The sequence below is a fragment of the Corvus moneduloides genome, chromosome 4 (assembly GCF_009650955.1).
Source record: "Corvus moneduloides isolate bCorMon1 chromosome 4, bCorMon1.pri, whole genome shotgun sequence".
Classification (NCBI taxonomy): Eukaryota; Metazoa; Chordata; class Aves; order Passeriformes; family Corvidae; genus Corvus; species Corvus moneduloides.
This window is the reverse complement of record NC_045479.1, coordinates 55617574-55631412: the sequence shown is the minus strand read 5'-3', so window position 1 is coordinate 55631412 and position 13839 is coordinate 55617574.

Below are 13839 nucleotides of genomic sequence, written 5' to 3'. Positions count from 1 at the left end.
GTTATTCTACATGTAAGTGTGTTTTTTAAGCCCTAAAACATCATTCCTGATTTCCCTATAGTGTCCCAGAAAGGGGGAAGAATCCCTCTAGTACTTCATGGGTGCCTTGGATACCTCAGGGTTCTTCAGATGACACTAAGCACACATGAGCCAGCAGCCAAGCACTGATGTTAGAGTTACAGGAGGATTGGAGTTATGTGAGGAAGAATCCAGCCTGTCCTTTCCACCAAGGCTCAGATGTGAACGAATGCTGTAAGCTTCAGACTCTTCTGTGCCTGAAGAAATTAGAAGTCCTGAAGAAATTAGAGGATCACCACAGTAAAAGACAACTGAGCAACAACTTTTAGAATCATGATTGTGATTTTAGCAATTCATGTGCGGTTTCTGCATCATTTTAGGCCTAATTGGCCTTTAGTGTGCATTACCTTCAGAGCCAAACCATATTGAAATCCTTAGTTTTTATTTTTAATTAAAAATGAAATTGTCTTAAATTGTCTTAAATTAAACTAAATTAAATTAAATTGTGGGTAGGAGGAAACCTAAGGCATACAGAAAAACCATATTATTTCTAAAAAGATATGTTAATATTTAGTCCTAAAAAAAACTAACAAAGTGACTTCTTAATTCCCCCCTTTTGCATATAAATGAGAATATAGGTAAGTTAATGTTGAAAATTTCAAATAATGTATAAGTAGTTGCAAATCCTTATTATTTTTAGTGTCACCTCAGGTTGTTTGTTTTTTTTTTTTCCTTCTTAAACCTATGTTCTATTTCATCTTAATAAAATAAAAACTGTGAAAAAAAATCTAAACTTTACATATAGGAAGCATATCTAATGTGAGTGCTGTAGGATTATAATCATTACAATTTCCATTGGAATCCTTTGTTGTTGGACATACTAATATGAGTCTAGATATGCTGACACACTTGAACACTGTAAGCTATTATTTTCTCCAGAATGCCTTGCAAATGCCCTGATTTTGAGAATTTTTAAGGAAAACTGTAATATTGAAGGGGAACACTGATAATTTTATTCATGCAATTAACTGGATAAGGCTGTTGCCATTATAGCCAATCGGCATAGCAAATCCCAGTTTTCATCAGGTCAGCAAATTGATCTCAGCTTGGATCTTTTAATTCCTGTTGATGGAATACTTTAACACTATTCAACTAAATACCAGGGTCATCCTGATCTCAAATTATGTGGTTATTTCCAAAGTACAAGCTGTTTCAAGGGAAGCCTAGCCTGTTTATTTACTGGTGCATGTCTAGATGTGCTTTTCAGACTTTAAAGAATTGAATCAGAAGCAATTCACAAAAGTTCAACATGAATAATTTATCCAGTTCTTACACATTTTTAAGAGGAGAAGAGACTCTATATGTTAGCATTTTGCCAATGCAATAAAAAACATTGCTAACTGGGATCTGTGTCATAAGTGTTTTGGTCACTGGGTTTGTCATGCTTGCACAATAGATGTTTCATTATTCAAAGGTATTCCAGATTGTCAAAACTCACTGAGGAGGCCAGAAAATCTGGATGCCTGCTGATTTGTGAGTGCCTTCAGTAATTTTCTTTCCCAGCCACTGCTGGCTTTGGAGAAAGTCTAATATTTTCAATACAGACGAAAATGTTCGAAATAGCGACTGCTCTGTTGTGAGATGACACGTTTACAAGATAGCTTATTTCTTTTGTGAGTTCATATACTGAACATGTAAATATTGATGCACGCAAATTCACAGATTGGAACAGGCCCTAAGGCTCCACATACTCAAGCACCCTCTTGTTAGCGCAGCACACAAGGCTAAGCAAGGGGGCAGAACAGGGGAGCCAAAATCTGATTAGTTTCACCCAGCATTATGCAGTGTCTGTACAAAACTGTAAGCCACTGTTCAAGGAGGAAGAGATTGTCTGTCTGAGAAGGTAGCATGTGTCATCCTGTACTACTAAAATCTTTCTGGGAGCACAGACCAGCACCAAATCCTGGCTGCATGTTCAGGAAAAATGAATGGGGCAGGTACTGAAATAAGCAGCTAGCATGAAGAAGGGAATGGAGAACATTTCTCCTGAGAGGGATATATAATAGTCTCCTTTATGTAGCCTAACAAAATAAAAACCAAAAGTAACATCACTGCTGCCTATAAAGGCACCAAGCAGGCAAATGCCTGGGATGAACAAAAGTCACTTAAGTCTAAGCATTAAGTTGGCACAAAAACAAAACACAAAAAGCATTCAAATATTTTGGCTACAAATTAGAAAGAGATTTCTAACAATTAAAGCACAGATGTTCAGCAATAACAGCCTTTTAATAAGAGAATTAGCACCTTTTTAAGTAGAACCTGATAAATTTACATACCCTGACAAATTTATGATGTGCCTAAGTAGGGATTAATGAGTCAAAAACTTGACCACAAGCTATAGCTCTTTTTCTGACCATGTATATACAGAAAAGGATACTTCTTATGGGATTATTCACATTATAAAGAACCTCAGGAAGTCCAACATGAAGTTGAGTCTTGAAGACCCTTAAAGAGGAAAAGAGACTGCATCATCTCTCTGAGTAACTTTTTCCAATGTTTGGCTGTATTCTTGAGAAAAAAGTTTCTCCTTACATCCATCTGGATCTCCCTGGGTTCAGTTTATGTCATTCTCTCACTGTATAATTTTGGGCAGGCTTCACTAGCTGACTCTACTTCAGCAGACATGCTGGCCTATATAATTGAGGTGTGTCTCTTCCAATTTTAATGATTTTCAGATTCTCTGATTCTATACACTTCTGGAAAAGCTTGGGTCCATCTTTTTAATAGCCTCCCCATAGGTATTTAGTGATGGGATTCTGTTTCCTCAAAGTTAGCTATTCTTCAGGGTGGACAACCCCTCTCCCTCAGCCTCTCTTCACAGGACAAGTGCTCTAGGCCTGAGCCATCATGGTGGCCAGGAGCTGAACTGACTCCAGATATTGATGACTATCTTGTACTGGGGGGACTAAAACCGATGAGAACTAAGCAGAGGGGCTAATCCCTCCTTTTTATGTACTGTTTTTGATCCTGTTAATGCAGTCCAAGAGGCTGTTGTGCCAGGGTACTGCTGGCTCATGCTCCCCTTGCTGTCCAGCAGATCGTAAGTTCCCTTTCCACAGAGCTTCTCCCCAGATCTCTGTCCTTAGCCTGTATCATCTTCCTCCCTAGGTACAGGAATTTGCATATGCCCTCTATGAATTTCATAAGATTCCCATCAGTCCATTGCTCCAGCCTATCTAGGTCCCTCAGAGAGTGCTCCTGCACTTGAGCATCTTGACTGGTCCTCCACAGTTTGGTGTCATCTACAGACTTAATAAAATTGCACATAATGCTTCCTCCAGGTCACTGATAAAAGATTATAGTGGACTCTTTGAGATCCTCCACTTGTTACCAAACTCCAGGTAGATAATCAACCATTAACCACTGTCCTCTGAGCCCAATCATGGAAAGAGTTTTTTACCCGTATGGTTGTCCACACATCAATACCGTAACATCTGAACTTGATATAATGTCATGACTTGATTTATGGCTCTACCTTCCTAGTCCTCATTTCAATTCTCTTGTTCCACACTGATAATTTGTAATTTATTGAAATTTCTAAGAAATATTTTAAGTAATGATGGGTCTAGGGATTAGAGCTAGTTCCAATTTCAGAGCTGAAATAGAAAGACAACCTTACTGCTAAGGTGATTTGACTAGGAAAGAGTCCCAAGGTATGGGTTTCTCTCACCTCATACTAGGTGTTTAAGGAGCAACCAGGCATCCTGGACTCCTGTGATAGCCAATGAAGAGAAATAGGTTCCATGAGAGAGTGATAAGTTTGATCTGTTTCAGACTTAGGAAGAAATGAATCATTGGCTCTATACCCTTATTTCTCTCCACGGACCAAAGAGTGAGTTCTCTAAATGCCTGAATTAGGACAGATTAATCTACTTTCCCATTTCCTATATAACCCAGCTATTCCTGATAGATGATCCCAATATTCTATCCCTCACTCATGAACTATATGTGCACATAATGTGTATAAAAGGCCCAAGCCATGGTAGAGAGCAATAATTTAATTGCGATAAATAGAATTTAAAGTTTGAAATTTTATAAACTGGTTGTAACAGTTAAGATGCAAGAGTGGGGATATAAATGAAGTGAACCATATTCATAATTATTCTATATTTTTCTGCCTGTTATAATGACAAGTTACCAAGACACTCCTTTTCCCCAGTGCATATGGTATGATCATCTGAAGTTTCCACAGAGTAATTAATTAAGATACTCTGTTTCATTATTAATTTTTATAAATATTCCTGTTAGCAATTCTTTGATCAAAATAAATGCTTGTCCTTCCCGTAGTCTCCAAGATGATGCTGGTTTAGATTAATTGCTTATTTTGTTAAAAAGGATTTACCAATTAAGAAATGCAGTAGAAAAAAGTTGCTGACTTCATTAAAATATTCTGCAATGTTTATGTAGCAGGGAGAATGGTATCAATATTACTGTCATGTAAAGATCAGTGTAATCTATACATTGATTTCTGAATTTACAACCTTCTTGGACTGTTGTGAAGTGCTAAGATTTTTGTTTATGTCTTGAACTTTGCTTAAAAACTTATTCCTCTTGATGGTTTGTCTTAGGATTTTCATGTTTTTTCAGCATGTTTCATTCGTATCTTGCTTTGATTTTGGTTTCAGCCAGAAGTAAAGCTACCGTTACCTTACAGAATTAAGCCCATTACCTTTTCATGAACAAAACTCAAGATGCATAAACATAACTTCTGTACATGTAGGCCAATACTTTCAGTGTACAGGGGGATAATATCAAAACATTAGCATATCAGATCTAATGTCTAAATGCATATTATTTTGCTGAATTTTAATATGTTATATTGCTTACAGATTTTGACAAAACATTTGAGTAGAAATATGTTGCAGATCTGTCTAACAGGGTGGAAATTGGGAATGAAAAACCTGCCAGCACAAAGAAATTGCCAGGCACCGGTAGAAACCATAGGGAATACATCTGAGGCACATCTTGCAAAGAGAAAGCTGTTTATGTCTCTTTATCAATGACACCCCAGAATAGCCACTTTTCTTCTATGAAAGCTCTATATATAACAGAAAAATTACATTAATCCAATTTTTTATACTTTCTGGGTTATTTCTTCCTACTGAACTGGCATGGCCCCACCTGGACATGCATGTTTTTCTGACTGAGAAAAAAATGCTTCAGCTGTGACACCAAACACACAGTGGGAAGGAGTCTATTATCATTACAGAGTATACCACATGAAATCTTGAGGGAGTCATATGAACTTCATAGCCACCCTTTTAAATATCTCACAGTAATGCCATTTGAGTTGGCATTTCTTTAATGACAAAGTTTGTGCATGCAGTTCACTATACTCAGAAAGTAGTTTTGGAAGCCATAGTTACCTCTTGAAGTGTTGTGCTCATTAGCTTGGTGAGTCAACCAGAAGGGAACAGCACAAATGTCCAGCATTTTTATTTCAGAAAATGTTATGAAATATAGAAAAACATTTGCTACAGAAAGTATGGCTAAACTTAATTATTAAAAGTATTATTAGTAATATATTATAGAATGTCATTTTAGAGACTGCCACTGAAGATCATAAGCTAAATAAAAATTTACATTAAGATCTTTTGTAGTCCTCACCTCCTCATTAAGGCTAAACACTGGAGGCTTTCCTATCCTTTTGGGCAACATGTCAAATTCTGTTCCTTATTTTGTGGCTTGATTACTCTGTCACTGATGCATGCAATCTTACCATGCACACAGCCATCCATGAAGCAGCTATCAAAAACATTCTTACAGCCTTCAGTTTAGACTGCACATCTGGTGCAAATTCTTCACAACTTCTCTGCTGCATTGAAGAAAGGGTACTTACTTGTTTCCACTCTTTGTAATGTCTCCTGTTGTTTTTACCATTTATTCTTTTTGTGGGAGTCCACCATCATTTTTCTTGTCTGAGCTTTCTTCCATACTCCCTGCAAGCCTCCACAAACATTCTTTTTTTTTTTTTGTTTTCCCTCTTTATACTCTCTATAACTGTAATACATATAAAAACCCTATAACTGCTAAACTCCAAATATGCCAAGGACAAGACCGGATCACTGTTTTTTTCTGCTTCTCTGTTAACTTGTATTTCCATTTTTCTGTTATAGGTAATAGGATGTAAAGGTAGGGATCCTAAAAGTGCTTCAGAGACCATTTATCTGCTCTGTATTTCTGCACTGACAAACACCATAGGGTCATAATGTGCCTCGGGTTCTGAACAGTGTCATGATCATAAAAAATTACAGCCAGCAACACTATTAGGAATTAAATGCAAAGCCATCTCAGTTTAGGTAGTTTTAAACCTAAAAACAAACAAACCTTGGGGATAGGAAAATAGCCCCTAAATCTATCCCTTCTGATTTTTTTGCCTATAAATGTAAGGGAATTTTGTCTGTCTAGGAAAATTTTGCCTCTCAGGCAAAATACCTATACAATATAATATTTCCATGTTGCTGCCTGTTCCAAGCTTCCCCTCCCCCCTCCCAAAGACATGTACTCCGAGCTCCTTTGTTCCAAGCACGGGCAAAGCCAAATGTAACTCAGACTCTTCAGCAGTGTCTGATTGGCCGCTCACCCCGGGTCCGCCCCCAGTCCTCCCCTTTCCCCTTCTCCTAATAAAAGATGGTCGAGGGGAGGCAAACGCTCTCTCACTCAGCTCAGCGACTTTCCTGTGAACATCTCTGGTCGTCTGTCTCATTTGAAAGCTTCTAACTGCAGGGAATTGAGCGGGCAGGGAGCTATATTTCTCCCTCTTTGCTTCTGCTGATGGTATTTGCTCTGCAGCTGATTCAGGTACCGATTCTAGAGCTATTAAAGTGCTAGATCGCCCTTGCTACCTCTCAAGGCTGCTCGAGGCTTTCTAAGGCATTGAAATACAAGCGCTAGCCGGTATAAAGCTGAAAAGATACCTTCCACATTTCCATATAATAGAAAGGATAGTGAGAGTTATTTGGTTTGGATTGTTTACAAACAGAAGTTTCTATGTTTTCTTGAATGAATAAAGGGGAAAACTCCACAGCATTATCAGGATACCAAGAAATAATAATAAGCAGAGAAATCAGTGAAGAACAATTTCTGAGTGCATTCAGTAGGTGTGTCTAATTGCCCACTCAACAGGATAAAAGTGTTTCCCTTCTACACATTTTTGAGATTATACATTGTAATATTTATATCAGCCTTTTTTTTACATTTGTGATTGCAGGCTTCCAGAAATAGTCATTCAACAAGGAATATTATTAAACATTTAATTTTTTCTTTTTCACTTGCACAATAATATTCTTCCCAAAGAGGGAATTCTCTTTCTTCTCTGATACAGTGTTGCTAATAACTATTTTCTTTCCTTTTCAGAGCTGCAGACTCATTATAAAAATGTGAGTAGCTAGCACTTAGACTTCTAAATGAAAGCCACTTATAGGCATTAGATCTATGAACCCTGAACTCCTGTGCACTCTTAGCATTGTTAATCTACAAAGAAACTGTCTTATGGTGTTGGTAGGGATATCCACAAAGCTTCTTTGTGCCACTACAGAACCCATTTTATACATAATTACATGTTATGAGAGACAGAGAACATGAAATGATTGTAGAGGACAGGCCATCCAATATTTGTAAATTCTGAAAGAGCAAGCGATAAAATTTTGTCCAGTAAATTCTAATGGCTTAAATGCCAATAATAATAAGTGCTTCTTCCTGTGATCAATAAAGATTGACAGCAAGAATAAACTAAACCAATACATAAGTGAAAGAAAGGAAAATTGTCACCATGAACTATATTGGTGAAGTTGAGAGTAAACCTGTTATCTTCTAGGTGCTCAGGCAAAAAAAAAAAATCACCAAGTGAAACTGGGAGACAAGAATTTTACAGGGCATTGTGCCAGAATACTGGTTGTTTCTGCAGAATTTACACTATCTTGGCAGAGAAGAAGATATTAAGTGGGGAGTGTAGGGACCCAGCCTTTAAGCAACTAAACCAAATTAAGACCAATATAAGATTTTTCATTGAGATTTCTTTTCCATTTAGAGGAAGTAAACAAAATCTGTCTTGTATTCAAGTGTAACAGATAAAATCACTGTTTTTTACAAGCATTTCATTCTGTCAAGTGCATACAATTATTTCCCTCTCTGATACTGTGGATAAGACACTTATAATGAATCCCTAGAATATTTCAGTCAAATTATCACCTAGGGATTACATGAAACTACATGTTATCCAGATTAAGTTAATGCATTGCACTGGATAGAAATATACCATGGATAATTTGATGCTCATTGAAGAATTTTATTTCAAGCCAAGTAGGTGAGACAGAAATGCTTTTTGCACTCTGGAAGGACTGAGCAAAAGCTCTCATGATGAACAGGTTGAAGTAACAAGGCAGTGCAGTGCTGCTGATCACTCAAAGGATTCTTCTTGGGTGGATCCCTCATCCTGTTACAAACTTGTTCTTTTCTGTTAAAGGGCAGGCATCGTAAGGTTCATGCAGCTATCTCAGAGCACGGTCAGAGAGCATGAACTCCCTCCCATCAGCCATTGCAGTGGCGGAGGTGTAGCTGCCCTAAATAATTTCAAGGGGAAAAAAGTTAACTTGTCATTTATGAATTCAGTAATGTTATATACAATAATTAACAGACCTCCTTCCATAGCATTTATGCTTTTCCCCCCTCCAAAAAAAACAACCAACCAAAAGCAAACCCTATGTTATGATAATTCCTGGCTATTCTGACAAAAGAAATCATTTAAATACTTTGTGGAAATCAATGAAAGTGTATAATACTAAAATCTCACTACTGCATTTCCACAAGATACTTTTGGCCTATTCATTGTCAGCACTCCATGCAGCTCAGTCTTTCCCTAGCCAATGCAGTGGTGAGTGCACATGTAATGGCTGTGCTACTGAAGCCTGTCGATTAGAATTTATCTGAGCAGTCCAAACAAATGCAGAGCAGAGAACATTTTTTCTGCTGAGCTACACAGGAACACTGCAGCTCCACTTAGTTCTTCCTGCTGATTGCTGCATAAATACTAACCAGCTGGAGAGCAAACTACATTCCTCAAGGACAGACAGCAGAGACCTGCACCTATGGTGTGTGGATGTCTGAAATAAAGGATCACTCTCGCAAGCACTCTTTTGAACACAGTGCCCTGCTGCTTAGGGAAAGAGTATGCTGGTTCCTGACTTTTCCTCAGTAAAGGAACAGTTCAGCACAGGATTGGGATTTTTGGTCTAAAGAGTTTCAGAGTTCTCCAATCCCAGTGCATTCATGTAGTCTCTTCTGGTTCCCAGACTGGCTCTGGTCACAGAGATGCAGTATCTATCAATAATAAGACAGAAAAAATTTTACTGCCTACATTTTTCAGAGGAAAGGACAAAATTAGGCTTTTGAATGCACTCATTAGGATAAGATTGGCTCCTTACCTACCACTACCTCAAGGGCTGATTTGTGCATAAGCACTTATAGAGTAAATGGTTAATACTTCTGCAGATGGTTCTAAAATCATAGTAGAAAACAAAAAAGGAAGTAAAACCAAACTGATGGTGACTTGAGATGTGAAAGCAATCAGTTAATCAGAGGATGAGCACAGTATAGAGCCAGATAAGTAAACTAGATGGAGCAAAAGCATAGAGAGAAAATAAAGAATATAAATTAGCAGTCTGACCCAGTGGATGGAAAAATCACAAAGTATTGTGACTATGCTAGTGAATAGTCATGCAATTTTAAGGCTGCTCTGTAATACACAAGTGCACAGGGATAGAATTCAAGTAGTGACATTCTTCTGTTTCAGAAATTACGGTTTTTAATTTTCATGTTTTTTTAATGTGGCAGGATTTCTTTGGAGATTTTGTATATAATTTATATGAGTCTCAGTAACTTATCAATTTATAATCTTGGTGCAGAGAGTTCAGAATAATAAAATGCAAATCACTTCCAAACTAGTGCCACTGTCATTCAGCCATTTTTCTTCCAAATCCCTCCTCAAACATCATTTCTCACATAAAAATTATATATTCTAACTTATTCAACTCTTTCTTTCAAAGAATGACTTGGCTACCTCTAACAGAATGAGGCCTTTATGACCCTACTGTTCTTTGTCTTGTAAATGGCAATATGCAGTCATTAAAGTCTTTAAAATTTGATGCAAATATATCTGCAATTGTTATTCAATCAGATGAAATTTTAACAGAGTATGAATCTGGATCTTGGCTAGCTGATTTTAACAGTTCTGAATTTTCAGATCCATTCATGATAATTCATAACTTCAAAATAATCTATTATTATATATCTTAATAATTTTTAGTGAAAGCACCTGAGCCTGGAAAATTCATCTGGAAATATTACCAAAGAAAAAAATCCAGTATATCCTGGTGTCTTCCTGGCACATTAAATTCTGTGCAGGTCCAAAGATGCCCAAAGGTACAGCAATGACATTTTAATCCCAAGATGAAGGATCATATAATAAGGTCCCCAAATAATAAGGAATTAAAAAATAAAGCAACCCCAAACAAACTGCTACAAACATAAAATGTTAGACTTTATGTTTAAGGTTGGAACATTTGAGTGATGTCTTGGCTTCCATCAGTTTGCCTGTTTCAACTTGGAAACTTCTCTTAAGAGTTGAACAAGCAATAACTTTTATGAAGGGAAATGTAGGCATAAAATCAGTTGCAATCATGACTTCAAGACTCAGCACATTCCCCTTCTCACAAAACGCTGCACCCTTGCAGCAAGCCATAGAGTCTAGACGGTAATCCCCAGCTCTTAGCAATATTTTTTCACAACAAGAGGCATTCAGCATTCAGTCAGAAAGTGTCTATTTTAGATTAGAAAAGAGCAAAAATAAAAGTTAAGCTTAGTTATGTTTCTCTCTCCTGTAATGATTTCTTGATAATAAAATTGAATCAAAATCCTGCAGACATTATGAAGTCTTAATATTAAATGGATGAACCTCTAGTGATCTCTGAATGCTGTAGCAAAAAAATACTAAATTGTAGATCCAGAAGACAATAGGGTCTAATAGAGGTGACTCTAGAATGTAGTCCAATTTTCTCTCCTTTCTTGCAGGGAGTGTCAGGAATTAAAAAAAGAAAAAAAAACTAAATTGACCAATGCTCTAAAAATATATAATAGCAATTAGTGGAAGGACTATAATTAAGATTTTTTATTGCAATACCTTTGTGTCATAAGACATTAATATGACAATCCCATCATTATATTAAATCATAAGACATTAATATGATAATCCCATCATTATATTAAAGTTTTTGTTTGCAGTAATATAACTTGCAGAAGCACTATCATGTGGCTACTTTCTTTAATTTCTTTTATCTGTATTATAACACTGCTTTTATTCATAGTGAAAGGGACCATATAATTTGAAGAGTCCTTGACGTGCTCATAGAAACAGAAAGATGTGTTCAGAAGCAGTCTCACTGATTCACTGGCCACTCAAGACCGAAATAATTAGCCAATTGAAATATATTTTACAGTTTTATCTAGAGGAGATATTTCTTCTATATTAACATTTACTTGGCCTCTCTTACAAAGATGAGAACTATTTGGAGAGAACTGAATTGAGGGAACCAAACATGATCAGAGGTTAATGAACCCATGATCTGCAGTGAAGAAGAGAGAAAGCAAATCATAAGGTAGCTTCATATATTTCTATTCTTTCAGCTGTTATGCTGATCATCTGGACTATTTGAATTCCCTCTCTGGTAAGGGGCTAGTTACAACATGCTTTTAACAATCCTCATTACTGGATTTCTCAAAAAGACGTTATCAGGCTTAACATAAAATTGTGCGTAATATTGTAAGTATTACATACCTGCCCTTATGTAAACAGGAGTTTGGGGGTACTTAAAATATGTTCTCAAAGGTCTAGCAAAGTAACACAGATCTTCTGTATTCACTGAATCATTGATAAAGCCCTCTAATATTTTCATCAAGTTCAACATTCTTAACTATTCTGCAGCATGGACAATTGACGAATTTCAAAATACTTCAAATATAATTAAGCAATACAGCATCTCATGAGTAAAGGAATGTATCTCTCTCTCTCTTTCATAGATAAGAAAGATCACATGGATTGATTAAGAAGAAATCCTACAAGAAAATACCAGGTTGGTTTCTATTATCTTGGTAAATAGTAAAACAAGAGAGGGGGTTGTTACAGAGATACTTTAAGAAATTAAGGAAGATGAAAACGCACACTAAAAGTCATATATGATATTCATAGCAGAAGTTGGACAATTTTTTTTTTTTAAAAAAGGGCTTTTTTTCCTAAGGTTGGGGGTAATAAGACAGCTTTTATTTAGCAACATACTTTGGAAAATGCTTCTCTAGAATAAAGGATTTGTGTGGTAGCAACATACTAATCTGGTGGATAAATATATTACTTAAACTGCAATATTTTTAAAAAGTATAAAACTCCAAATACAAATGCTGAATCTAGTGCTGTAAAGAGAGAACCACAAAAGTCAAAGACAAAATGAGAAAAAGATATTTTCAAACTTCAACACCCTGAAAAAACCAAAGTCACTATTCCTCCAAATATATCTGTATACATACATGTATGTTTATGCATGTTCCTCCAAATATATGTTTTATCTTCACTGTGGTAAAGCTAATGACTAAAATGTCACACCTTGTAGCACAACAACATGGATTTGGGATATGACAAAAGACTATAGCAATCTTCTCCATTGCTTCACAGTGTGTGCAGTAAACTATCCACAGTGATACCCACTGCGGATAAAAACAAATGTACCCGACACTTTTCAGATATGCAGTGGAGTAAATAAGTCAGTGTGTAGTAAGTGGAAAGTAATGCCAAAGAGCACTGCAGAGCTTGTGTTTCCCTCATCTCCTACTTCCCCTTCCCTTTAACACTGGCTGAGATTCACTTCTTCCCTGTCAGCTCTGCACAGCCCTTGGGTGTTGTACTGATCCTTGTAAATTCTCTCATAATTTGGAGCCTTGAATAAATACGTGGAACAGCCTCTGGCATACAGTCATTTTTATTTGCTTGTTTATTTATTTATTGGTAGTAATATAAATAACCTCCTCTCAATCACCATGCAGACTCAGTGAAGCACAACCAATGCTCCATTTATATTCAGTGGGAAAATAGGTGACAAATGTGTATGAATAAAGCAGAAAAAAACTCTTTGATTCCTCATGATCTTATTATGAAAAAAACAAAACATATGAACTCAACCAAGGAAAACGTGAGACAGGGAAATTTCATTACAGTGATGTGGGTATCTTTGTTATATTGCATTCCTTGTATAGAAGCATTTCTACTCAGTCACACACTATTTTAAGAATCTGCTACATTAATGGTACCATTTCCTTTCCCTTAGTTTTTAGAAGCTTCATAGAAGTCTTTACTTATGATTCTTTTCCTTTTGACTCTAGAGTTTTATTGTGAATTTCACAGGGAATCCTTAGTCAGGAATAGTAATTATTTTAATAAATATTTACTAAAATACCGCATTTGATTCTTTAGTAGCATCAGTCCAAAACACTTCCATGCTGCAAATTGAATGAATGTTCTGTTGCTACTGCTGGTTGTTATAATAGCTCTTCCACAAAAATGCATGCCAGTGGTTTTTTCCCCTGCTCAAAGAGTCAAAAAATATTCTCTCCTCTTGTTTCTCCATTCCTGAGTCAAAATTCTGAGGAGGTTCATTCTGCAGTTAACTTTGTCAAATCACTTCTAACAAGACTGGGCACAACTTCCTACTCATTAGTACA